This window comes from Lagopus leucura, unplaced genomic scaffold, assembly GCF_019238085.1.
Source record: "Lagopus leucura isolate 7727_CA_CO unplaced genomic scaffold, USGS_WTPT01 Super-Scaffold_73, whole genome shotgun sequence".
In the NCBI taxonomy this organism is placed as follows: Eukaryota; Metazoa; Chordata; class Aves; order Galliformes; family Phasianidae; genus Lagopus; species Lagopus leucura.
The window spans coordinates 25798754-25826148 of NW_024962252.1; the positions used below are offsets into that span (position 1 = coordinate 25798754).

General features: G+C 39.6%; 1 long non-coding RNA gene across 4 annotated transcripts in view; it reads right to left on the reverse strand.

The window, feature by feature from the left end:
• Nucleotides 1-26761, reverse strand: part of LOC122184535 — a 35189-nt gene extending 8428 nt beyond the window's left edge. For 2 of the 4 annotated variants that reach the window (XR_006180580.1, XR_006180578.1), the window contains exons 1-2: nt 26656-26761; nt 3964-4028 (exon numbers count right to left, since the gene is read on the reverse strand). This is a non-coding gene — a long non-coding RNA (uncharacterized LOC122184535). Of the gene's footprint in view, nt 1-915; nt 2457-3963; nt 4029-26655 lie in introns of those variants that run through there. The other 2 variants (XR_006180579.1, XR_006180581.1) reach the window with 2 other exon arrangements.
• Between the last annotated feature and the right edge of the window lie 634 nt (nt 26762-27395).

Below are 27395 nucleotides of genomic sequence, written 5' to 3' on the forward strand. Positions count from 1 at the left end.
ATCTAAGGCTTAGTTAGAGGTTTATGTGTCATTTGCAAGTACGTGAGTTCCAAAATAGGCTGCTTGGTAAGTCTGTGCTGCAGGGAGCTGTGAAGCACAGATTTGACTTATTTCTTTTCACAAGGCAGCTTAGGATGTAGAGGCATGGGAAAAAAGAAAAAAAAAAAAAAAGGAAAAAAAAAAGAGGCAGATTTCAGAATGAATTAGCTAGGTGATTGAACTGCACGTGATAAAAGCAAGTACTTGTAGACTCTCTGCTCAGCTCAAAGCAGTTGTTCTGTGCATGTGTTCAATGCTCTCATACAGCGCAGCACAGCAAATGTGTGGCCCACGAAGGCAGAAGTGATTAAATTCAGCTTTGTAGAAGTCATGCAAGCAAAATTAAAAATAACTAATGTTCTACAGGTTTGTTTTTTGTGTGTGTTTGGGGGGGAGGAGTGGAGGTTGTTTTTGTTTTGTTTTGTTTTTGTTTTGTTTTGTTTTTGTAAAATGCCTCCAGTCTTAGCAATTTTAGCTAGGGAATTAGTTGAGTGAGGAGAGATTTTAATCAGGCATCCAAAAGGAAGGAAGCAAAGCTCCAGGGTAAGCTAATACACTTTCTTCCTTCCAAAATATATCATTTTAAATTAAAAAAAAAAAAAAAGATTCGTTTCTCAAAGTATTTTTTACTTTTTCCAGGCTGGATGTAATTCTTCCTTTTATCACTGGGAAAACACCATACATCTAACTGCAGATCATAATTCTTCTGTAACTACAAATGAAGAGCAGGTTTGCTGCTCTGGACTGCATGCCAGACAGTCTGCAGTCACATGACAGCAGAAGCTGCTCACACCTCCTAATCCCTTCTTGTTTGTTGTCTCTTTTTTGCGTGGATGTGTTTTCATTCCCACATAAAGAAATAGGAGTTTCAAAGCAAACAGTGCAAAAGGAAATTTATTTCACATATCTCCTGTGCTGCTGAAAAGAGACTGTAATTCTGTGCACGTTAGAATACATTAGCCATTTATCACAAGGCATGTGCAGTTTAGTCCTTCTGAACAGCTGACTCTTTCATTCTTCTTGCTAGCTAACAACATCTTGTTTTGGTTGCTGAGATGCCAGAGGTTTTAAAGTAGAACTTCCTATTAATCTCCAATAGTACAAATGCTACCATTAAACACCCAGCAGGTTTTCAGCCACTGCACCTAAAGCATCATGGTTTCAACTGTTTTAATACAACAAAGAGATGCAAATCACAAGGAGCTGTGCTGGTTGATAGTACCTGACAGACAAATACAGCTTGCCAATGTCCCAAAGAAGAGCTTGATATTACATGAACACTTAGCATAGGTGATTCCATTTCTCATTCTTTAGTTTTTAAGGGCTCCACTCAGCCCCCAAGCTCCCCTTCCCTGAGCATCTTCCCAGCTTCGGATCAAAAATGCAGAACAGGAGTCCTGCTGTGGGGTGATACAGGAGCTTGGGGGATCATTTCAGGTAGCTCAGCTGAAAATGCCTTCATTGTTTAGCAGCCTGCAGAGCAGCCAATCTCCTTCCCCCATGCCAGTGCTGTTCTATGAAATGTGTGTTTTTCATAGACGTAGGTCTGCAAATTTCATCTGATACGTAAATATCTAGAAAAATGAAGCCATTTATAAACACTTCCCCTCCTTCCTCTTCTCCTTCCCTGCCCTGCTCCTCAGATATGCCTTTTGGCAGGGTGAACCTCGCATGTCATAGGCTTAGTCCACATGGCTCCAGAGCAAACAATGAAATATTAAAGGTATAGTGGTGGTGGGCAGTTAAAGCCAAAAGGAAAAATTAAGAAATAAATTAAAAAAAAAAAAAAAAAAAAAGAGAGAGAAGCAGTTTTAAACCTAATGGTATATCTGTTGGTTTACAACTTGTCCAACAAGGACCAGAACCCCGAAGCACATTTCTGTTATCTGACTTTCAGTTATTGAGTGTCCAACCTTTTATGTATTCACAGGCATTTTCCACAGGTGCTCAATTTCCATTATATTTAAGCCAACCCATTGGTTTCAAAACTTGACACCAAAGGATCTCTCCAGGCTTCGCAATTTGAGCAAGCTGTGCAATCACAGCAGCAGCTCTTTTGATAGAGATTTGCTGTCTCAGGATGAGTTTTGGTTGGGGCACTGCTCATCTGCAGCAAAACAAGATTTTGGATGTAAACACTGCACTGACTTTGCCTCCTCCATGTGTAGTCACACCAAGTGGGGACTTGGATTTCTGTCAGGACTCTTGCACACCAAACACACTGCAGCTGCAGGGGCTGCATCACTTCGAAACCACCTGGGGCTCATCTGGTGGAGGGACAGCAAGGAAGAAGAGGGCATTTGTGTGCCAGCCTCGTGCTCTGCTCTTCCACCTTTCTGCTTGGATTCTGCTTGACAGAGTTGGATGCAGGGTTGCCATTCATAACTGTAATCTGGTGCCAATCCTGTAAAAGCTTCCTTTTAACAGAGATAAGATAATGCAGTCTAACAGTTCTTTAACAAAATAGGATTAATTAGCAGGAAGCTGGCTGCTTAATTCACCACTGACCTGTAAAGCCTAGTAAGAATGAGGTCACCGGACATAATAGAGCTATTTAGGAGTTTAGTGCAAACTCCAGTAACAGAAATCATCTTCTAAAGCTCACTCTGATAGAATAAAATTTGGAGGTAAGGAAACATTGCTTATTAAGGACAGATCTAATCTTCAAAACAGTGCACTCTGTATACTCAAAAGTTTATTCCTTCCAAAACAAACAATTGCAACATCTAAGCATTCGGTTGGTGGACACCAGACTTTTGACATTCAAACCCATCAAGTTTTTGTATCCCTTCCCCCTAAGTCTGTTATATAAAGCTCACTTTTTCTATGACCTTCATATCTCACAAGATCTTCACATTATGAGACTCTTATTTCATGTTTCAACACACAAGAATCAGTACTTCTCAGTGCATATCCTGAGCAATAGTCATGATCAAATGAAGTTTGTTTAAGGATCAGAAAACAATAGTGTACATATATTTCCATAGCTCCCCAATTTCCCTCCAGCTTCTACCTACTTTTCCACTTGCTTTTTCTGACAGCAGTTGTTCGCAAATTACAGTTTCTTTTACTAATACACATATTGATATATAACATTTTTGCCAAAGCAGTGCTCCTGTTTTCACCCAATAATTTCTTATTTCTTCCCCCTAAATTATGTCCTTTCTGTTGCGCACAATGTTGAAAGTCAGGATTATCAAGCCGGGTTTCAGTTGATTACAGCACACATCATCTTCGAAAGTGGTAGGTTTAGAGACATTTACAGATCAGAAATAAATACCACCCAAAGCCATTCTCAGCAGATAAATGCATCTATTTCTGAGCGCTGTGGTCAGGTAAAAAACCATGCAACATCCAAGCTACAGAACAGTCAAAAAAAGTATTGATTTTGATGTACCAGTTCTATTAGTGCTCTGCTTGCAAAGCAGGGGGATGAACAGTTCCCCTTAGCTACCCATATGGAAACAAAAAGACTTTCCTCTTTAATTTCTTTTTTCATTTATTATTCCCTCCATCTTCAAAGCCTTCATGTAGTAACTGGCTACTGTCCCACCTATGCTTGCCAAGGAAGCTTGAACATATTCCTTAAGATGGCCAAAAAGGTCATTATAGTTTGAAAGAAAACATTTCTTCTACCCAGGAGCTCAGCACACCATGTCCCTATTTTTTCAGCCTGCTGCCAATAAGGGGAAGTGAGATCTCTTTTCAAGCTCAATAACGAATAGTTTTGTGTGTCTACTACAAAAGATCAGGAAGCCAGACCCACTTTTTTTATTTAACACATGGAGCCAGATTCTCAGCTGGTATATGCTGAAATTGCTCTACTGATGCAAAGAAAAATATACTGATTAGCATCAGCCAAATTTCTGCTGTACATATTATGTTTGCAAAGTAAATGACATAAATCATAGAAATTGTACTTACTTTTTCCATTTTGAGATATTCTTCCTCAGTGTTCCCTGAGAAAACATTGTTGCCTTGTTAAGGTGCTAAGGATTCAATTAAAAAAAAAAAAAAAAAAAAGGTAGGGTCAAAATACATCCACAAAACTTCAAAACTTTTCTAGTACTATTCATCTCTGTTACCTCTACAGTCACAGCGCCAAAGGGATGAATAGTTCCTCATTTCTTCTCCTGTCTATTATTGCTTTAGAATGTCAAAATTGTACGTAAATGTGGAGGGAGGAATGCATGCACACACACAATGCGCTCTGCATTGTGTTACACACCTCTCTTTTTCTCTGACTTCCAGAGCTCATTCTGCTGGAATTTCCATCAGCTGAGTATATCCAAGTGGCAAGATGATTCATCAGCAGCAAAGGAAAATATCTAAACTTTGTCCTTTAGGGAAACTTATTAGGAGAGAGAAAACTTTGCACATAGGAGAAGAGAGAAAAAAAAAAAAAAAAAGAAAAAAAAAGGAAAACAAAGAGAACATTTGCTAAGTTTTATTGAATCTTATTGCACCATCATCTTTCAGCATATCAGTTTAGAAACTACATATCTGCAACTCACATATTCAGGAAATGTACTTTCATGCAGTATTTAGGGATGTGGATGCAGCTTTGCAAAAACTAGTGTTATTTGGTGGTAAATTATTAATGCTTTGATTCATTTTTTTTTTCAAGTACACATACAATCACTGCAACATTTGGAGTAAACAAGTACTCCCACGCTGTGAGAGAAGATAGGGATATGTTCAAGGTGATAGCACAGATAGTTTACTTTGAAACTCAGATTAAATAAGTGGTTTTTTCCCTGTTTAATAGATATCTGAGCTGGCAAAATGAGGGGAACAGGGAAGGGAAGGGAAGGGAAGGGAAGGGAAGGGAAGGGAAGGGAAGGGAAGGGAAGGGAAGGGAAGGGAAGGGAAGGGAAGGATTATACCACAGACACAACAGGGCTGTTAAACTGCATCACCTAATGGGAGAGCTCCTGCTGGTCTCATCCTTGAATGCTTTTATTTGTGCTCAAACAGCTACAAGGATCCATGACCACACTCAGCACGGAACCCAGCTTCTGTGGTGGTTTAAGCCCAGAGACATGTTTGAAGGTCACTGATCCAGATCATTCCCTTCTTTTTCATTCCTCTATCCAGGAGATACTATGTCTGTGGGCTCCAAGAGTTTATTTTGCACGTTTGTTCTTCCCCCTCTTTGCCCTATTCAATTCTTGTCCTGCTGCTTCCTTATCTCCTGAGCTCAGCAGCCTGGAACTCACACTTATTTCAGAAGTGGTGCTACAGCCATCGGTTGAAAGCATTTTTTTTTTTTTGTCCTGAGCCTTGACCATCTGTCAACAAACATTGTGGGGGAGTGCTTGTTACCGTAACAGGTTGTGTGGAAAAACACAATACTGCTGTTCTCTCCTCCCTGCAATCTTCTCCTGGTTTGATAAACCTGAACTGTCCTTCATCTAAGGCCTATAAAATGGGTAAGCAGGAATCTTTATCAAATCAAAATGAGGGGGAACATTTTAGGGAGTAGGCCACACAACTGATGGGATTGCATGCCAAAAAACCCCCTCTGTATTGGCTAGGTTGAAGAGCAGAAATTCTAGCAGCAGGCTGCTGCTATCAAATCCACCAAGACATAACCTCATTTATTAGTCACCATATTGCCACCAATGAGAAAATGAATGGAAATAGTAAAGAAAATCAAGTTTCCAGAGAGATGGTCTTGAAATAGCTATGTGATGATCCCTTGCGTGTGTGCTGCCAGACTGTGGGGTCAGTTCTTGCCCAATACCCTGTACGTGAGAGACTGCAGTAAGGAAAAACTGCCTTAAAACATCAACATGCAACAGTCTTGCTTTATTATTTCATTTGCTGGCCCTCTTTAATTAGAGATATTAGGGGCAACAAGACAAAAAAGCTGCACGAGTTATGGTAACCAGGAAAAATATATATATATCAGACCTCATGGGTAGGGGCAACTCTGGATTTTAACTGAAGTATTTGACTAAGAATATTTATTTAACCTCTAGGACCTTTCATGAAGGTGTTTTGCTGCAGTGAAGGAGAAGTAAATATCATTACTTTATTGAAACCATTTATCTTTCCTTGTCTTTCCTTAGGGTATAAGTGACCGATACCCTCCAGACATCACTTCTTCCGCATGCACTCAGAGTTTGCACTTGTGCAGTTTGTGTTTAGATTTGAGAAATTTCCCCCAAATCCAGAACCAGTACAGTAGGTCCACAGAGTACTCTGTGCTTGCTTCTCTCCACTTACAGACATGGTTCAAAACACACTGAAATCAGTGTGTGACTTTTCACCCACTCCACTGAGCTTTAGATCAGGATACCCACACCTCTGCCTGTGGCTCCCCTGTGAACTCAGCTGTAACCATATCCAAAAGTGGAAATTGATACAGGCACTTGGAGCTTGCCTGGTGCTGCCTTAAAGTACTCATCTTTGTCACATTGATATTCAGCTTGTTCCATATGCTCAGTTTAGTATAGATCCTGCAATTGGTGGGGTTTTTACCAATAAATGTTTGCTGTCAGGAACAGTATTAACCTCAGGAGCTGGCTTTCTGAGCTAAACAGCAGGATCAGAGGAACACAACAGAAATAAGGACTGTGGCTCCTCAAGGGTGCAACAAGATTGAGGGCTATGGGAAAGCAGCAATAGAGAAAGAAGAAAGGAAGGATAAAGGAGGAGGCAAAAATATTAATACCCCTTATTGCTTTCTGAACATCCTTTTCATAACTGGAATTCTGTTGTAGCAGTGAGCCCACTCACAGTGTTGTGTGTCCCAGTGCCAGAAAAATGCAAGCATGAGTAGATGATGTATTTGTTTTGTGTTATTTGTTGTGCCATAAATATGAAGACATGTTATTGTGTTCTGGGACCAAAGCTGTTCATTTGCTGTTGCTGCCGTATGAGGAAGAAAATGAAAACAGTGGGGAAAATCCAGAGGAAACACGTGATGCTATCAGCCATGTGCTGTGCACAGGCACTGTTTCCTCTCTTTCCTGAACCAGAAAACAGGATTGTAATTTCAGGTTCCAACTCAGACCCACAGCCCTGCTGAAGGTAATGTGTTCAGGCTATGCTGGTACTTTCTGGCCTGTGCCCAATATTGGTAGGAGTTTCTTCCACTCAGATTGCTCAGCCCTATGCAGAGGCTGGAGCCCCTTAGCAGTCATCTTCAGGGGCATGATGATGTTCATGTCACTGAGCAGCACAGAACTGGCAGCTCTTGTGCTGTTCCTGGCAGGGTGAGCAGAGCCCTCCTTTATGCCTGCCTTCTCAGCATTGCCTCCTCAGGCAGAGAAGAAAACAGGGCCTCAATTTTTATTTTTTTTTTCCCCACAAAGCCTTAAATAATGGAAGGTATTTTAGAAAAAGTTAAATTGAAATGGCTCTGAAGGTTTGAATGCTATATCCCATCTTCTTCTCATCCTCAGAAAGATGAGACATGAATTTTTATTTTGTATGCCAGCATTAGTTTTAATTCAGCAAAAGTTCTTTGGCTGAGAGAAAAATGCAAAATCAGACAGTTTTCTGCATGAGAAAAAGCGAATCATTGCTGCCTTGATAGCTCATTTCGTTTATTAAAACTGCTGGGCCAAGATTTATTTTTAATGAACTCTGATCAGTCACAGCCAGTGATTTCACAATTCATGTTAGTACTGTAGGCATTTGTTGCACTGCAAACAGCTCATTTGCTTATTTTCTCAAAGATTTTTTTTTCATCTGCATTGAAATTGGTCACACAGGCTTTTATGGGATTTTTCAAGCTAAGTATTTTTGTTCCCATGGCTAGAGGCCATATGTCAGAACCTTTTATTGTCACTAAAGAAAATAAATAAATAAATTAAAAAAAAATACAAACAAAAAAACCACTTGCTTTTATTATGCTAAGGCCTTTCATTTTTCCTTTTTTTTCTTTCTTTTTCTTTTTATTTTTATTTTTATTTTTATTTTTCTTCTTTTTCTTATGTTTACAATGCCTTGACTTCCTGTCTCACTAAACCATACTTCATCCTTCTGCTTTTTCTAGTATGCATATGTGTGCAAGCAAAAAAAACATACTTCACAGATGGGGAAAGGTAACTTCATGCCAACAGAGACAGTTATAATGAAGGTTGTAGAACCACGTTTCTGCGTTATATCTTATTTATTTATTTATTCAAAAGGAGCTGTGAAGTAGAAATCAAAGTGGTCTGTCTTGAACCAAAAAGAACCCTAAAATTCCTTCAAAGCTTTGCACTGGAATTGGAGCTCTTAGGCTGGCTGTTAGAATGGCAAACTATTGAACTGAAGAGTGCCAGCACAAAAATGAATCCTACTGCTCTGTTTTTGTTTTTGTTTTTTTTTTTTCTTGTTTTTGGGTTGTTGGGTTGTTCTGTTTTGTTTTGTTTTGGTGCATTTTGTTTTTTTCCTTCATAAGAATTTTATAGTTTGCAAAAGCAGTAGATGGCTCATCAGGAAGATGCTCTTCAGGGCAATTACTCCATGCTTCAGGTGGTGTAAGCAAAGCTATAATCAGATGTAAATAGGTGGACTATTGTGTATTCTGCTTAATGGTATGACTAATCCCTTCCAAAATAAATAAATAAATAAATAAATTAATAAAAACCAAATAGAGAGTAATTGGCTTGGAGAGAGATGTACTGCAGTCATATCTTCGGCAGATTAATAAATTCTTCATCTGTTTCAGACTATGGAGTCTGGCAGAGGATTTTATCAGATCTCTTGGTCACATAGTGAGGCAGAACAGTCACACACTGGGGCTCAGGGCTGACACAAGGCTCTTGTCTGGCCAGCAACGCTGCAACTTGAGTGTAGCAGCCAAGTCCTTCACTTTCACCCCATGTTCCCCGGGATCCAAGAGAACGAAACCACTCACTCTAGAGAGTGTTTGCTTTGGTTGTCTGTAACAGTTCTAAAGCAGCTGCTTGGCAATGACTGAAGAAAGAATGGAGAGATGGCTCCAGTCCAAGGGAGAGTCAAGCCACGCAGTGCTGGCACCAGTGACAGCCCGCATCCCAACAGGGGTGGGCAACTGCAGGGTCCGCTTGGCCTCACCTCCTGCATCAGACACAGAGGGCTTCTCAAAGGGACACCACTGCTTAAAGACATTAGTTGTAATACAATACCTGTACAATTCACTGTTTCAAGAGGATGTTCCAGCTAAACCGCCCCTGCTTATTCTGCCTTGCCTCCTTCTATAATGGTGCAGCCTCATCTTACCTGAGAAACCGTAATAATCAGATCATGCAGTATCAACAGCTGCTGTATGTTAATCATTCTCCACATCTTTACCTCTTATTTACTGCCTCAGTGTCCATGCTGAGGAAGTGTTAATCTGCCCGCAGGCAGTAAATATCAAGAGCAGCAATGGTGTCTAACCATAGAAAAGAAGGGAACTGGACTGACACATTGGTTGTCCATCTGTTTGTCTGCTTGGAAGCTGGGTCTGTGCCAAGTATTTTAGCCAAGATGTGAATTTGGAGGATGCTGAAAGTTTAATCTCCTCTACCCCCTGAGTTCAATCAAGAACATGTTTGCTTCCCTGTAGACTTCAGCAATAATAATGTTAAGTGGTTCTGTGAGATAATGAGTAACCACCAGTAATTTGAGTAAACTCTCAGGGAGCGTAGCTGCAGCCCTCCCCTCTCTGTGAGGAGCCCGGCTTCAATGTAGCCTCCAGCAGTGATTTGTCCCCTCTGCATCTGAGAAGAAGAGCTAGAGAGACATTCAAAGTGGAGTAAAGTGATGCCACTGAGCTGTTCTTGAGATATATTCACCTTGTTGGTGGCCTTTGACACAGGGCAGTCTCCTGTAAATGTGCTCAAATGGGCTGTCCAGACCTCACCCGTGTATCTGGCAGTTTTAGGCTGTGATGCAGGCTTTGAACTAGTTTACATTTATATAATACTACCTGAGCAGTTGGTTCCTACTACATTATATTAGAAAGAAAACAAAATGTATTAAAAAAATTGAAATACTTAAAATCCCATGAAACACAAATATTTGCACAGCAGATACTTATTAAATAACTAGATCCATTTAATTTAAAACACTATTTAAAACACTAATATTTGCTTTTGCATAGTAGAACCTAACACTTTAGGGATCTGGGAAAAAAAAAATAACAGTTCACAGCAAAATGGATGGCAAGGCTTGTACCATGGAAAATAATGACAGTTCTCAGAAAACAAATCAGACATGCCTCTGTTTTGCTTTCTTACATTGGTGCATGAGGAGACCCTTTTATATGGGAATACCTGGGTAAAACTCTGATTCATTCTTATTCTTCTCTTACAGGAAACATAATTATCTGTCAGATATAGATTCTGGTTTGGATGTTGTTTTGTTTTGTTTTGTTTTTGCCTTTCTTTTCCAAGCTGTTTCCTACTGACTCTTGAGGAAAAAATCCATTCTTCTCTTAATTTCTGGAGTCTTTCAGAGACAAAGGGTTGTTTTTTGAAATACTAAAATAAACACCATAAATTTCAGCCTGAGAATTTTCTGTGGATGCCAAATCTACAGCTGTAGCCAGTGTGACCAGATGTTCAGGGGCAAAAAAGATGACAACTACTTCTGCTTAGTAGGATTCCAACACTGTCACTACATGAGCATTCCAACACAGCCAAGGGATATATGGCTAGAGTAAAAGCCACTGCTTTTTTAGGCACTTCTTTGCTCCAAGAATAGCCTGTTAGTAGTCTAACAGCGTACAACAGTTGAGAAGGAGAAATAAAAGTTGCGTCGTTAGAGACGCAGATGCAGAACGTCATTGCTGAGTTAAGGGATAGCCTTCCTAAACCTCCTCTCACATGGATAAGCTTCTCATCACTTAAGTAATCTCATTAACCTCCAGTAAGATACAACTTCCAAGGCAGACAGAGAGCTTCCAGTGAATTCCAGACTGTTTGTACTCATGCTCATTTTTGGGAATCAGAAGGAAATTATATGGTTTGTTCAGGGGAAGACAAGCCATCAGGTAGACAATAGCCTCTGCACTGGAAATTTGGACTTTGTTGTTGCTTCTCCTGAAGTTAATCGTGACTGTGTTTGACCTGAACTAAGCCCTGCTTGGCTAATACTGTGTCTGACTCAATGAGAGAGAGGTCAGAAATGAGGAAGCACCCTGTGCTATGAGAACCTCATCAGTTTTGTGTTCCAGGGTTCATAGTTCAGCACTGACTGAGCTAAATCTTTAGGATACAGACCGAGACTAAGTTGAAAACTCTAGTTCTCTCTCAAATGCTCAGCTTTTCTCGAGAACAGAAAAGCTCATAAACTTTTCAACAAAACTCAGCTGAATTTCAAATATGTAACAAAACAAATTTGGATGGTTTGGAAAAGACTGATCTCAAATGTGAAAGTATTTTGTCTGAAACATGCAGATCTATTTAACATAGTGCGATAAATTCAGTACTAAAGTTGTTGAACAACTTAATACACCTCACTTCTTCCCTTCTCAGATGAACTGTTTACATGGGACAATTAGCCCATGACTCGGCAAAGAAAACAAAACAAGAGTTCAAAACTCTTTTCTTCTTCTCCAATTTTTCAAAGCATTGCCTGTAAGTCTCATTAAAATCCATAGGAACTGACACAACTGTTTTAGTGCTCCCCATTGCTTTTTTGTCTTCACTTTTGCAGTTTGACTTGTTGCTCTATTATTTGCCTCTTGCTATCACAAGTGACATTAATTAAGGCTGTAGGCTCCCCTTGCCAAATTTAACAAAAAAGAACATGTAGGCATTGAGTTCTCTTGCCTGATGGGGCACATTTTCTCACTCAGAGCCAAGCTTCAGGCCACTGTGAAAATCCTAGCAAAAGAAAAGCAATTTTGTAGTGGAAATCTGAATACTTGGTGTTTTTTCCATATAGGATTATGATTATTTATTGTCCTACTCAGTTTTATTCTTAACTTCTATTTTTACAATGATCAGATAATTTGTGTGGGACTATAGGGCAACATATACCATTTATTTTTGGCTTAACATTAGAAACCACATAGTCAAAACTCCTACTGTTTCTTGGGAGATTTTGTCAAACGAGGACTCAGGAAAGAATGTGAGGATTGTCTTGAGGCACAGGGCTGAGCAGTTTTCATAGTGTAAGTTGCATTCACTAACAGAGCTGGTTGAGAATGAGCTCACAAAGGGTTATCTTGTCAGAAGCTGCATATGCCAGTTTCAAAAGGAAAGGAAGTTCCAAGATGGCATTTTTGTCAGAAAATGGAGAAAAAAAACACCTGGACCAAGGCAATAGTTGGCTACCAGGAGCCCTGAATTTCAGTACTGGAGACGTGTTTCTGCTCCCCAGTGGGCAAAGAGGTTTTGGTATGGAAGCAGCATGCCTTCAGTCCAAGCCTTAGGTGCCTCTTTGCAAAGCAGCAAAGAAAAAATTTAAATATATTAGGGAGCTCCTGCTTTCCACTTGCAATGGCCTTTTTGATGCCCTTGAGGCAGCACCTCTCCAGCATTTTCCCCTTGGCATAGCCTTGAGGCTTGTGACTGAGATCTGAGGGGCTGAATGTCTCACATCATTTTGTTTCTAGAAGTATACTGACACTGTAGAAAACAGAATTATGACATACTTCAGTCTTAATGAAAGTTCACACACTTCAGTAAATGTACAAATATTTTGACTGTAATTGATATAATTTCTTTTGGAATTGATAGGCAGTTTCAGTATGCAGAACAGCAGAGCCCCTTCTCAACTGATTTTTGCTGCCATTAATTAACTCCCCTTTTTCTCTTTCCATTGCAAATATTAGACTAAATAATTCTAAAATGACCAATAGATATTTCTGCCTGACAAATAATTTTAAATCAGCCAGAAAAATCTATGCAATGTAGCTGGTTGAGCAACATGGTAGTTTAGCTGTGAGGCTTCTGCATCGGTATTTAAATATTTTGGGCAGGAGCAGTGCAATAGCTGGCCAAAGAGAGCCGGTTTCAGCAGAACATGTATTGCTATAGCTGTATGTGTGGTATGTTAGCTAGACAGCAGGCCCAAGAGGCCTTTCTGAATATTTGTCTGACACTGATAGATAACGAATGCTGGGAATGTAAGAGACTGGCTCATCTCTGAAATAACACAACAGCCTCAAGCTAAAAAGTATTTCACCATTTCCAAATGAATTTCTACATTTCGTCACGCTATCTCCTAAGCTTGGTAGCCCTCTGTCTGACCAAACAGTAATACCAAGCAATCTGCAGGAACAGCCTGTATCCGAAAATACCCAGCTCCCTTCCGCGTGCACACACCCAGTGACACTGGGTGCAAACCTCGGGAATCGAAAGTGAGACCCAGCAGCCTCCTCCCCCCAGCACAGGGCAGCCCTGAGCAGTTTCACTTCCCGCTTCCAATGGCCTGTGGAGCTGTCAGGAGTAGCTGCTCGGCCGGGCCTCACCTCGCCCTGCGTGGAGACACTGACAGAGGACCCGTTCAGTGCGGCTGCTGGCATGTGCAAACACATAGCTGGCCATAAAATGCTGTTCTTTACTTAGGCTCCCTTTCAGTCACACAGAACTGTCCTTATCCTGGCCACACGCTGAACATAGATGCTGACATCCAAGCACAGAAGTGCGATGTTACTTAACTTTCAAAAATTCAGCGTAGGGCTCTCTCTGTAAATCCTAATCCCTATTTTAAAACAACTCATCCTTTCTTTGTTCCTTTTCTTGTCCCACCTAAGCTAATTCTGCTTAAATATTTGTTTTATTGGTTTACATTGCACAACATGGATGATACTTGGAAGGACTACTACGTGAAATAAAACCAATAAAAATATTTTTGAAGCACAAGAAAGAGCCTTCTTTATCTGCTAGGCTCTAGCAATCTAATTAGTGCAATTCACTGCATCTGCACTCAGACACTTCAAAGCAATTTGTGAAGTAGATTCCTCTCTCTTTACAATATAATGACACATGAAATTGAATTTAATGGAAATTACTGTGCAAAAAGAAAAGATGATACTCCATGAAGTGTACTCAGCAGTATTGTCACCGCCAAGTCATGCTAGTTTAGCTTTGTGATTGGGTGTGTGCTCCATTCCTAGCTGGAGATAGTGACAAACACAAGGATAAAGAACATTGGAGTGCTTCATTTTTAAGTACTTGCATTTTAATACAGACAAACGTATAGTAACTGGACAGTCAAAATCCTGCAGCAAAGAATACTCAGAAAAGACCCAATTATATCGTATTGTCTTTGTAAGCGTGCAAAGTCCAGTTGAAACAAAGGAATCTGAAAGCCTGGCAGCTCTGGGAGAAGCTGCATGCTCCTGGTTGTATGCAAGGCTGTTCAGGAACTAACAAGCTGCAGCTTCAAACCAGTGAAAAGATAATTGGGAGGCAGGAGTTCTTCAGAAATTCAGCAGAAATTGCCACGTTCCCATTCTCATGGAGGAAAGAAAGAATCTTCTCAAAATTCGACAGGAAATTAAGGCCAGTAGTCATAATTTTAATGCTATAGATTAAGGAAGCAAAAATAAATGCATTTTTCCACTTTCTGCTGGCAGAATATGTAATCTATAAAATGACTGTCCTGTTTTCTGAGACCCGTAATTCCACCATAACTAATAAATGCTAACCAGTGAACATCCATCCAGTAGGAAGAGGAAAGCCAAGTCACCTCCAGCTCCTGAAGGTCCCAGTTCAATCCCATTTCCCATGACAAAGCACAGAAGGACCTCTGGCTATAAGGAAATCTGCCCTAGATTTCTAGAAATGACTAATGAAGATCTGGATGCAAAATTCCTTGCAGAGGGCCTTGATTTCCATAGGGCAATCTGTCCTTTCTGAAAGTAAACTTTTGCATGGCCCAAGCTGAATTTCAAACACCAGTGGCTGGTTCTAAATTGTAATGTAAACACATGGAACAACCACATGCACAGATGACTGCATATACAGGCATGTGTTTGCAGACCCATCCTTAGAGGGAATTTATAACTTGCTCATATGGATAAAAGTCATTTGGCCACATGGGATACTCATAAGAAGAAAATAGGTATTAAAATTTTGTGAACTACACAAATACTGTCTGCTAATTCTGAACAGCTACAGTATAGGCTAAAATAATTATTTGAGGATTAGAAGGATTAGCTGTTGAGATTTGGAGTAAACAGATTCTAAAAGCAATGCAACCACTTAGACCACTCTACTTAAATACACACTCATGTTGTGACTGCAAAATGTACACAGGGCAGAAGAGATGGAAAATACATGCAGAGGCAGTGGGAATTGATGTCTGGATGCTGAATTTCTTCTCTCTCAGGAAGCTGGTAACATGAGTACGGGATATTCACCGTTATGTTTGATACATGCTTTCTTAGGTTCATATGGCAGCCCTGGAAGACAATATGTCAGTGAATCTATGCTAGATATATATTCAGCCACAAGTACCTCAGCTAAACCTCAGTATCTATGGGACTTCAGGCTGGGCAGTAAGCAGGAGATGGCCCTGTCCAGTTGGGAAGAATAACAGTTGGCTCACATTACATGTGCAACAAGGAGGGACTGCCTTAGAGGTGACCATGTGTTTCATCTGGCCTTTGTGTCTGATCACATACTCGTGCTTTTTTGAAAAACAAATGCTAAATCCTGGGAATGAAAGTGCCTGCACACAGAAAGGGTCTCTTTCTTTGATATTACAAGATATTTGTTATAGAGAACAAATGCAGACGATTTAGTGTATTTTTTTGTTGTTAGCTTTAGTCTTTCTGAAATTTGTAGAGTCTCATTGTTTCTGGCACAGGCCTGTGCTGCAGTATTGCATAGATGAAAAATCTATCCAAGTCCAAGTGGGCTTACAGGACAAGATTTCCACTACAAAGAGCATGTACAACAAAGTACAGATTGCAGCTGCTCACATGCAAACTTTTGAGCTCTGACAGGCATCCATTTTGAATAAAACACTTGCAAGCTGGCAGAAAGTAATTTAGTTTCTTTTCAGTGCTTCGTAGTAATTATGGAAAAGTTTCTTGGCTTTGGATTAGCTTTTAAAAGCCAGTTGGTCTCTGCTCTTTGCTACTGTCCAGTTAGATTATCTTTTATTGCATAAGGGTACATAATAATTTTTTAAAAATATGGTAATTCTTCTATTAACACAGGAGGAGGGGAAAAAAGCAACAGAAACCCTGGATGTATTAAGCATCTCTTTCATCGATCCACCCTCTTGTCTTGGACCATGACCAATGAAATAATAAAATACATCAATCTTTTTCAAAAAACAATGTAATTCTTGCAACGTCTAGATGGCTTCTGGGATTTCAGGCTATTTATTACAGTTTCTGAAATGTTAAAATAATGTTTATGTAAATGAAAATATTTATCTAGGTTACTGCTGTCAAGTACTCACTGAGAAAAATTTTGCATTAATAGGGAACCTTGAGCAACGACAGACACAGAAACAACTAGCAGCCAGCAGTTGGGACAGGCATAAATCTAAAAAAACAATAGTCCGGATTCTTCTGTAAGGGACCACATGGTGCTCCCAGTTACACAGTATTAATTCCTTGCATTATAATTTTCAACCACAGAAATTAAACTGTAAAAGTTTTCTGGATGAGTAGCAGTGCTATTTCATGCCATCCATAATGAGTTTTAGAGAAAGTTGCTATCTGTCCTTTAAGACAGAGGTAAGGAACTTCTTTTAGCATTTCAGTGTAACAGAATTATCCAACACCACAAAAAATAGTAGGTATCAGCTTACCTTCCATGGACTACTATGACATTATAGGCCTGCAGGTCATATGAAATAAACCTGCTACTGTTTTCAAACCAAGGGATGAAGTTCAATTAGCCTTATAAAAGAATCTACCTAGATGGAAAGAATAAAGACAGTGTTGTTCAGAATCAAAGCAGTCCTTATTCAATCCAATTTATTCCTCTTCCAAGTGACCTATCAAGTGATGACAAAGAAGAATTTATTTCTATTTTGCAAAGCTTGAAGAGGACAGCATTTGCGCTCATGTTATAGGTAGACAGGGTTTTAACACCAGTGTCCAGTTCTGGCACATACTCTGGCTGAAACAACTGAAAGCTGTGAAGAGAAAAAATGGACGCTTATTTGTTTATCAGATTGAGCTAATACAATTGGCATAAATCTTCTTGGAAAATGGTGATGTTCTAATTTATTCTTGAGGAACAGTGATAATTCAAAATGGTGGTGAAGGAGCTTCAGTAGCTCACACACAAGCAAAAGGAGAAAAGAAAGCATAGAAGCAACACAGTCCTTCTCCCTCCTTCCAGCATGGAACTGCTCTCTGTGCAGCACAGGGCAAGGTCTTTTCCTTGTTTCCTCAAGGCAGGCTCCCACCTCTGTCAGACAGCTGCCAACCCAAAGGCTCCAGGTCCCCATTTGTATGTGTGGCTGCAGCAGTGGCCAGTACAGTCTTTGCCCTGACTACTCCATCCTCCTCATCAACTTCTGCTGACACCATAATTTGTGTGGTTACCTAGATGGGCCAGGTGGACTAAAGAATTCCATATCCAAAAAGAAATAAGCATGTTGTCGACACCTTCGGTGCCTGCCAATGGTGCCTGGACTACTCTGCCCAGACACAGAGCCCAGAGCTGCAACAAGCCTGTCAGGACATGTATCATTCCAAGGTGTTAGACCGTGGATGGTATCACTGCATCTAGTCAGATGATTAGTGTAGGGAAAATAATGCTAAAGATCAGAAAATAGAATTTCCCTTTGCAGACAGCTGCAAAATGAACTTTTTTTCTCCCCAAAAGGTAACAGTTTACATAATACATAATACATATGTATATGCAACTGTATTTCCACATATATCATAGAATCACCAGGGATGGAAAAGATCTCTAAGATCATCCAGTCCAACCCATCCACCTATCACCAATATTTTCCCACTAAACAACATCCCTCAGGTACAGCAACTCCACCATTTCCCTGGGCAGCCCATCTCAGTGCCTGATCATTCTGTGGGAGAAGTATTTCCTAATGTCCAACCTGTTGCAAGTAGAGGCCATTCCCTCCAGTACTACTGCTAGTTATATGGGTAGAAGAGGTCAACCCCCACCTCACAACAAGCACCCTATGCATGTACATCTGCCAATTTGTGCCTATGAATCCACTCATATGTGTCTGTGTATGCATACACAGAACATGTGGATTAACAGTCTTTCAGATATAGGCTAACATAGTGACCAAATTTACATTGGTGCCAGAATTTCCTATGAGCATTGTTAAGAGAGTTTTTGCATTTCCATTTCTGCTTATGGTCAGGTTCTTCAACATCATAAACCATTTTCTCCCCTACAACAAGGGGAGAATATACACAGTAAGAATTGCATAACGGGTGATGTAGCATAATGAGAAAGATGCCTAGAAGAAAATGAAAGTGTAAAGCTATTAAACATTCACTGCAGGAGATGTAAACTTGATTAAATTGTAGTTATGTTCAACTCTTTATATAAACTCCACTTTTCTGAGAAAATGACAAATTTTGAAATAAAGCACTGAAACATAAAAGTTATTCAGATGAGAATACAGGAAATTCAGCTACTTCAACATCTCATTGAGGAATAGACGGACATACGTCACTTGGTCCGTCCTGCTCCCCCACAAAGCTCTGGGCATAGCCTGAGAAAACTGATCTACCACCCAACCTCTTTAGCCATAGTAGTATCATCACAATGACCAAATCATCGAAACCTTTCTAAAGTTCGGAACACCACAAGGAGTGTGGTGTGGAGCAGGAAGACCTTCAGGTCTGCAACAAAGGCTGAGGAGTTGGTCTGGCCACACCATTCTCAGCTCAGAATTCCATATCTGTCTTTCCATCTTCTCAGGAAGACATACCTTGACCCAGAACTTGAGGCAGGTCTGACTGTCTTCTGATTAACATACCCAGTGCATATTTCATGCATCGTTTGCATGAAAGCTATGCAGCAAGCAGGGCAAACTTAAAAGATAGAACAAAGTGAGTACACAATCTCAATGGGTCCATCAGGGAGATTTTTGAGAGCCACCTTGCTGATGAATGGCTGAAACATGTGATCATACTTCAGCCACTCTTCACGTTTTTCTTGTCACTGTTCTGTTTTTTTTATCTCCTGCATTTATTTCACTTCAGTATTTCCCATCTTTCATGTTCCACTTGTGCAAACAAACAAGACATAATATTAACACTAAGTCATTTAGCAAAACTGTGGCCCTGGCAAAAAGGGCCATTTTCAAAGGGTGCTGGCAGAAAAATAAACATGGAAGAAAACAAAGGAGGAGCACTACCTTTTTTTCTGAACTGCTGAACTTGTCTTTGATCTCACTGGAGATCGTTTTTATCCCTAAGAGGCAATTAAACCTCAAATGCAGAATGAAGGGAATGACATCACAAGGTTTAACTAGAAACTGTGCATTTCACAAGAAAAAAGAATCGTACAGTTCAAAGTAGGAAAAGTCTGACGTTCTTCTCACACCATGGTACCAAGGAGAGAATAATTTGTAAGGGAAGCAGTGCAACGGAATGAGCAGGCCATCTCCAGCCCATAACTGCTATTTGTTCTGTCCTTCTCCAACATGAGATCAAATGATTTGGTAACTGCCAAGAAAATTCTGGCTTGTGCATCACCAAGCAGGAAATTTCAGTAATGAAAACATAATCCTGCAATAAAAAATAATTACAAAAAAAATCAGAAAAAAAAAATCAGAAAAAATGCCGCTCTAAGGAAGGAATACGGAATATACGGAATTGCAACACTTTCCTAGCACCTGTTAAACACAGCAGCAAAACCATGTAGTATATGATTTTTTCCCCTTAAGGGAGCAATATATTTGTTTTTTTTTTTTTTTATAAACAATGACTGTTATAATAATCCTTTTTTTTTTTTTTTTTTTTTTTTTTTTTCCATATAACTTTCTGGAAAAACAATTCACTATGGGGACTAAAATTCTTTAAATCTGGTTCCAGCCCAGAGACATTTCTGGAAACTTGAGCAAGATGCTGTCAAGTATTTCTGAATTATACGTAGATGTCTGTCAAAACATACACTTAAGTTTTTCTTATTTTTTTTTTTTCATTCACAACTTAAAACTAATTTTTTAACAGAGTTCTCTGCTATGCCTATAGACTTTTTATGGAGAAACATATCAGCTCTTTGTAAGTGATTTGAAAACAGTTTTTCATGTATAGCAGAGAAGCTTTTAGAAATATTCAAAGTTAACGATGGTCATGACTGCCATGTGCAGTTAGTAATTTTAGAAGATTTCTATGTCAGAAAATCCATTTTTCCAGAGGTTCATCATTGCTGAGAGGCCACAGTGAAATATTTTTGTTCATGTATAAAACAAAGGCAGGTAAAATAAGCAGAAAGACCAGCACGTCACACCTCATTTTTAAAGTAAAAAATGCAAGACTATCACAAAGTCACTTTTCAAAAACAATGTCATGTTCAAATATTGAGGTTTTCAGGCTGCGTCAATACTGAAAAAATATTTTGCTGGTAACCTAGTCACAAAATAACATACAATTCATTGAAAGCAGGCTCTTGTCAATGCTACTGAAATTAAAGTTTTTTTAAGGAGGTTGTAAGATCTGGAGATCCTTTCCTTCTTCCTGCTGAACTGGAAATGTCAGTGGCTATGAGCACAGGATGTACCTGGGCACAGAGACAGCCTTTTGTCAATAATTGCGTCTGTGAGGTCGTAGAAGGCAGCAGAGGTGGCCTGGACAGCCCTCAGAGGTGTCCCATAGGGCCCCCAAACACCACTATTCACAGCAAAACGTGTCCCTGCTCTTAGTACAAATGCCTTGTGATTTTCAGCAACCACAAGAAGTCAAGTCCTTAACTTTAAATTTGTATCTAAGCAGGGACAGGTTCACCAAGATCAAAATGAAATACCAGAGGGGAGAGAAAGGGCCATAGACATCTGAGAAAACTAGTCCTTACAGAAGAAAAGAGCTTGAATTCCCCACGGACAGTCTGGCTTTCTGTTTTGAATGCCATTCACTTAAATTGGTCGCCTGGTGTAGTCATATCTGCTATAATTGCAGCAGATTGCAATTGCAGAAACATCTTCTGCATATAAACCCTTTTATTATGGCATATAAACACAACATTTCCAGTAATTTAGGGGCAGCTAAAATCTCCTTTTCCAATTCTTTGGAAGCTGCCTCCCCTGTAGTAGTTCATGCGACATCAATGGAGCAATACATGACAGTGAAGTACAGTAGTTAGGTTGATGTCACCATCTAAAAGCTCCTACTTCCATTTAAAAAACCCAGCTCGTTAAAATCCAAAAGAGAAATACATAGGAATGTGCTCAAAGTTCAATTAAAAAACACCCATAGTGTTTGTTTTCGTCTTTCTTGTTGAACTGCAGCGTCAATCTGACAAACAGATTATGTCTAGCCTGCTAAAGATTTGCAATATATAAATTTTTTCTTAGCATCCTTTGAAGCAATAGCTTGTTTCTTTTCCATGATATTCTTTCATAACAACTTTAAAGGCACTGTGATTTATGGGAAAAGAGGCCCAGGGTGAGCAGCTTGAAGCCACCAAATCACAGTGATCTCACTGTCACTAACTTTTGCAATAATGAGTGTTTTTCAGGAAGAACCTTCTACTGGAATCATCTTTCATTATAAAGAGGCAAATTGCCAGCTTTCATGGTTTTGGAAGGACCCTTGAGAGTCTGAAGAGAGTGCAGAAACCTTGAGGTTTTTCCCTTAAAAAGGGAAAAATTATGTTGATTCTCATGAAATCTTAAAGCTTAATGACTTCTTAGGATATGCTTCATGAGTTTTGGTCTCACACAGCTGGCAAGATCATACTCTTTCCCTAACTACGGTGCAGCAGCTATTTCTCATTATTTAATTGCAATATTTTATGCTTCAATAAAGATTCAGCCCTTGAAGTTATACAATTGTAAGAAGGATTTTTAGCTCCCCCTTCCCCCTCCTTAACACTGCAGACAAAATCTTGAAAATATAAAGCCTAAAAATCAGAATGTGAAAAGAGATAACATACTATGTTTATTTAAAGAATCTCTCAATACTTCTACCATACAGTCTTGTGGAGAGCCAGCTCATGGTTTTTGGACTCATGAGGTGAGCACCATTGCTAGTTAGCACTTCATTGAGTTGTTTTTCCTCTCATAGTGCCTTGAAAATGAAAGCGCTGCTTGCCAAAAGTGCCACATATTGTTTATATTTTTATATCCCTTGATTATTTGTACTACTATATTGCCAGGAATCCTGCAGTAATCACAAGCCCATCCCACCAGCTACCGCACACAGCACAAGAGATCCTCTTCCCTAATGACCCTTATGGCCTACCTGATAGACTGGGTGAATTTGTTGAATTAACAGCATTTTTCTCCAATCGTTGTTGATTGTGTGGGGACACTAATTACTTTTCATCCAGGGACAGCCCAGGATGCTCAACTAAGGGCATGATTTGAGCCAGAAGGAAGTGGACACCTCATCCACCCTGGAAGAAGCTCTAGGGGTGGCTGAGCACCAGTACATGAGGAGGGCAGAGGGCCCAGCTGACACCTGGGGCATGGCAGAACAACATTTACAGACACTTTATGTACTTCTTGGACATACATACCATCCTTCAAGGGTTATGTACACACACAAACAGGGTAATCCAGAATGCAACCAAGATATGGTGACGTCTGCTAACTGTTAATGTCATGTCTTAGCCTTTCTATAGCCAATAAGACACACCCATTAATAGGGTGGTATTTGATAGGGCAATTCATGACAGTACAAAGGTAGCATACATGTGGGTCCCAAGTCAAAAAGCCATGCCTTTTCTCCTCCCCTCTCCATTCGGAATAAATAGCACTCCGGAAGGTATAGATAATAAAAAATAAAAAAGAGACACCCATAAAATAACAAGACAAGAAACAGTGGTATAATACACCGTTTCCAGTCCTGCCCCAATCAGGTTTAGCAGCTGCCAGCCATTCACAGGTTTTTCAAAGCAGCTCCAGCCATGCACAGATGAAGCGCTGAAACCTGGACAGCTGATAACACAGGAGCTGGTGGTAGCGGCTGTCATCTGCCCAGCCACGAGGTTATTTATTTATAGAAAAGCCTTTGAACCAGACCATTACAGTTCAGCGTAGTAATAACAAGTTATAGTGAATTCAAAGAGTGGTAGGGTGTAGCACAGCCATGCATTATATACCCTGTTGTAAATGGTCTCTGAGGGAAAAGGCCTGTAATTTAGAGAGATTTCAACGGCAAAACCTGGGTCATTGTAACAGATACTTTTTCTTAGTTATTTTTATGGAAAAGAGAAACTGGCCTGAAAACGTCAGGCAGTGCGTGTTTTCATTCAACCTTAGTTAGCTATGAAACCTCCTGGAGCTCAATCTCCCTACACCAAATATTTGTTTTAAGATTAATTGTTCACACAGGAACTAAACTGCAAATTGCTGAATGTGAAGCTTCTTTCAGAGGAGATTTCTGTTCCTTCTCAGGATTGTTTTCTCATGTGTTGTTGGCTCTTTCAAATGTCCTGTAACCTTTGAGAAGCAGAATTCAAGCAGAATCAAGGAAATGGCTTTTCTGTTTGTTTGTTTGTTTGTTTTTTAAATGTCATCCATGTATGTGTCATTTTTAGGAATCATATTACAGGAGAGCCTCAGAATTCTGTTCAGAGGTCCCTGTTGCAGCAGACATCATGACTCAGGACACAGGCCGTGGAGTACAGCAGGTACTCCAGGTAGTTGCCCTGGTCAGGTTGAGAGCTACAGATAAACCAAACCGCTTCCCTCCTAAAAACAACAACAAAACAATATGAATACGGAAGTAGAAGCTTAAACAGTGAAATCCAGGCTGCCTGGGAGTCAGTGGTCCAGCCCAGCTTTCTCAAGGCTGAGTATTTTCCCCATGGTATCTTCACCTGATCAAAGTGACATAGCATGTCCTCTCACTCAGCTAGAGAACAAGGAAGAAAGTCTGCCCTCATCTAGCCTCCAGTTTTGTCAGACTGCTCCTTCAGAGCCAACCAACCACAACATCTAAACTCTTGGGCCCATGCATTCAGTGTAGACCAGTATGTTCTTCTTCGTGTTGGCAAGCTAAGCTGCACTCCCATCCAAGTCAAACGTAGATATTCTCAATCTTAGTCCCTGTGCCTTCAGTTTACATTTCTCTTCAGCAGTTCTTTTTCACTCCCTCTCTTTTCTGCACAGAAGATAATTATCACAGGTAGTTTCCCTTCTTTAGTCGGCAGCTGTAAGTACAGATGTCTCCTTGTGTATAGTCATCAAATGGTACTGATGGCTGTTCACAAGCTCTGTTATGGGCAGGAGTCAGCGTATGGCTTCTAACAGCACCACAGAAAACATTCTTTTACCAGTATTAGAGTTAAAATGTGACAGAAACAATTAACCAAAGCCAAATCCAAATATCAGGAACCAAAATGTGCAAAAGTAACATTTCATAAGATCATTGTGTGCTTCTAGGCTATCATTGCTAAATAGGAAATTAAATATGAACATATGTAATGCAAAATTGTTTCCCTGTCACTAAATGAATTCTTTTCAAAAGAATTTAAGATCTCATCTCCATCTGCCTACTATTTATTGAAATCCTATCCAAAAATAAGGCCAAATTTTATCTGCGTGATCATTCTTAGTTCTCTTATCCAAATTTCTTGTTGATACAGAATACTCAAAACAATGAATTGGAACCTATTTGAGAAAAGCAGGATTTCTTTCTGCTGTTCATGGATTAAGTTGATAGACTGAATAAATTAATAAAATAAATAAAGGGAAGTATTGACTAAACCATCACTTTTATTTACACTTTTCTTTTTTACAAGAACTCTTTGTAGCCCTTATTCTCCAGCTTTCAACAGTCCCTTGAGTCCCAAAACTAACATTCAAAACCCAAACACCAAACTAATGAAAAAAAATTCTGCCTTTAAAAAGGTACAGAATAACCTGCAGGCATCTTTTGAAGATCTATCAAATCAAGCATTTCTCATGGAGTACTGATTACTTTAAGCTTACAAACTTCTTTAAAATAGTAGAACAACACTACATATGTTACCTACCCATAACACCAGATAAAAGGAAAAGCATCACCAGAAAATATTAGGTATTTAGAGGAAATAGGAGTGTAAGACACATCCTATGGTAAGCCTGACACTCATTTACTATAAATCACTTCTTCATTACTCTGTGAAGAAATCTAACCAAAATTGAGTACAAACATTAAATGAGAATTCAACTTTCTATTATTGAAACCAAAGGCTGAACAGACAAAACAAACAGAATCCAGTCAGAATTCAACAGGACATTGTTTCAGATAATAAGCAGTAAGTGACAATTAACCACTCCTCTTATGATGCTTAGTTAAACCCCTGTGGTGTAGCATATCAGTTCTAGCATTGTCTTTTATAGCAAAAAGACTATTTAGATGTATTAATTGTATCAAAGCAATGAACCACTGATCCAATTTCACATTCACTAGCACCAATTAAATGAAAAACATGACGAAGCACTATGACAACTTACACTGCAGCATTAGGAGGTAAGAGAAAATGAGAGCTCAAAAAACACTGCCTCTGTGGGCTCTAATGGCAGAGTATGAGTTACAGTGTGAATATGTGTTGTGAAATAAAGGCCAGAGTAGCTAGGTTTACTATGTTCCAGAGCTTAATTTGGTTTAAAACATGCTTAAATTTTTTCAAGTTCTAAATTAATAACCTTACCATCATGCAGCAGTCTGGGGTTTTTCTAACATTCACTTTAAAATCACAGGCCAGTCAATGCTCAGCATGAGTTAAAGATCTTTGCAAACGCACCCTCTGGCTGAATTTCACACACAGATCTCCGCTAAAGTCTCCACAAGCTCAACAGTACAATTTAACATTACGCCAAGTATGCTTTGCATATAGTTCTAGTAAAAACAACTCCATTTGCACAAACAGTCAATTCAACAACACAGTTTTCTACCTAATCTCATGTTAATGTTGTTATTAAATAAGTATATGAGGTGGACAGAAATAAATTGCTAGCAACCAGTACTCTTCAGACCGTAATGCAAGTTATTAACAAGAAAACCTTAAAATACATTTCTTTTCCTCCACGGCCTCCTGCAATAAAAGCCAGAGGAAAAACACATACAAAGTGACTTGATTTTGGCATAGCTAGATGTGGAGATTCTCTGTATGGAATTTTACTTAAAATTAAGTGATTAGCACAGTTGTTGTGTTTAAATAAATTTAATTGTTGCAGGTGCCACCTTGCTCAGAGATCTGCATCCTAGAGATAAACACTATTTAAAGTATTCATTTTATATTCTAGAAACTCAAAAACCTGTCAAAATCAAGCATGGTTCCTGGCCAAGATCATGACTGGAATCGACCCAAATATAAAAACAAGTGCAACTAAAACCATACAGCTATTTCCTGTATTTGTGGGTGCATGTGCCAGCCTTTGCCTTTTTTATGTTCCTAACAGCTAAGGGATTTTCCATACTTCCTTGCCTATTCTCCCTTTTGCAGATGAAGCATGCAAGGAGCACAAAGTGTCAATAGAAACAGCAGCCCCAGCCCTGGCATCAGGGCAAGATTGGCCTGTGTATGGGAGAACACTTTGAGCAGGATGATAAGGAAGCTTAATCATACCTAATCAGCTGCATTTACCTACCCCACTGCAGCACAGAAATCCCAGAGAACCAGGTGCTCCGAGGCAACGCAGAGCACAGAAGCTTGTGTCTGTGATTGAATCAGGAATTGAAACCTGCTGTGGCTCATTCCTCTTCATTATCTGCACAAGGAGGTCTGCATGACTGGGTTGGTTGTAGACAGTTAATCTTTAACTTCTGAAGTTAGGTGTGATGAATCCAATCTGAAGTCATTACGAAACACCAAACACACAGGCTGTACCTTCCAGTCCTGGGCTGGTAAGAGTATAGCACACTGACAGCAACACTCACCTGGACAATTTAAGTGGGCCGTTAAATTCAACATGTGGCCTCAACACAATCATCTTTTTTCAGGATTTACAGTTTTTATAAAGTTTTGACCCTGTTCCGTAGATTTCTATAGGTCTCAGACTGCAGTGCTACATTGTTCTAGGTAGCATGCTCCCAACCATCTCACCCACCCCATCTGTGCCTTCAATTCTGTATATGCTCAGTGAGTATATGTAAAATCACCTTTTTATTTTTCCTTAGGTCTAAAGACCAAAATTCACCAAAATCAAACACCTAGCCTTCTGAGAATTCATTAGAGGCAATTCAATTTCCTTCAACCACTGCAGTACCTGTTGCAATGACTTGTGCTTGAAAGTGAAAATATGTTTTAAATGACTAAATGTAATGTTGGCTTTACGTTATTCACAGATTGTAACAGGTAACAGCCATTAATGGCCCTCACTTAAAATAC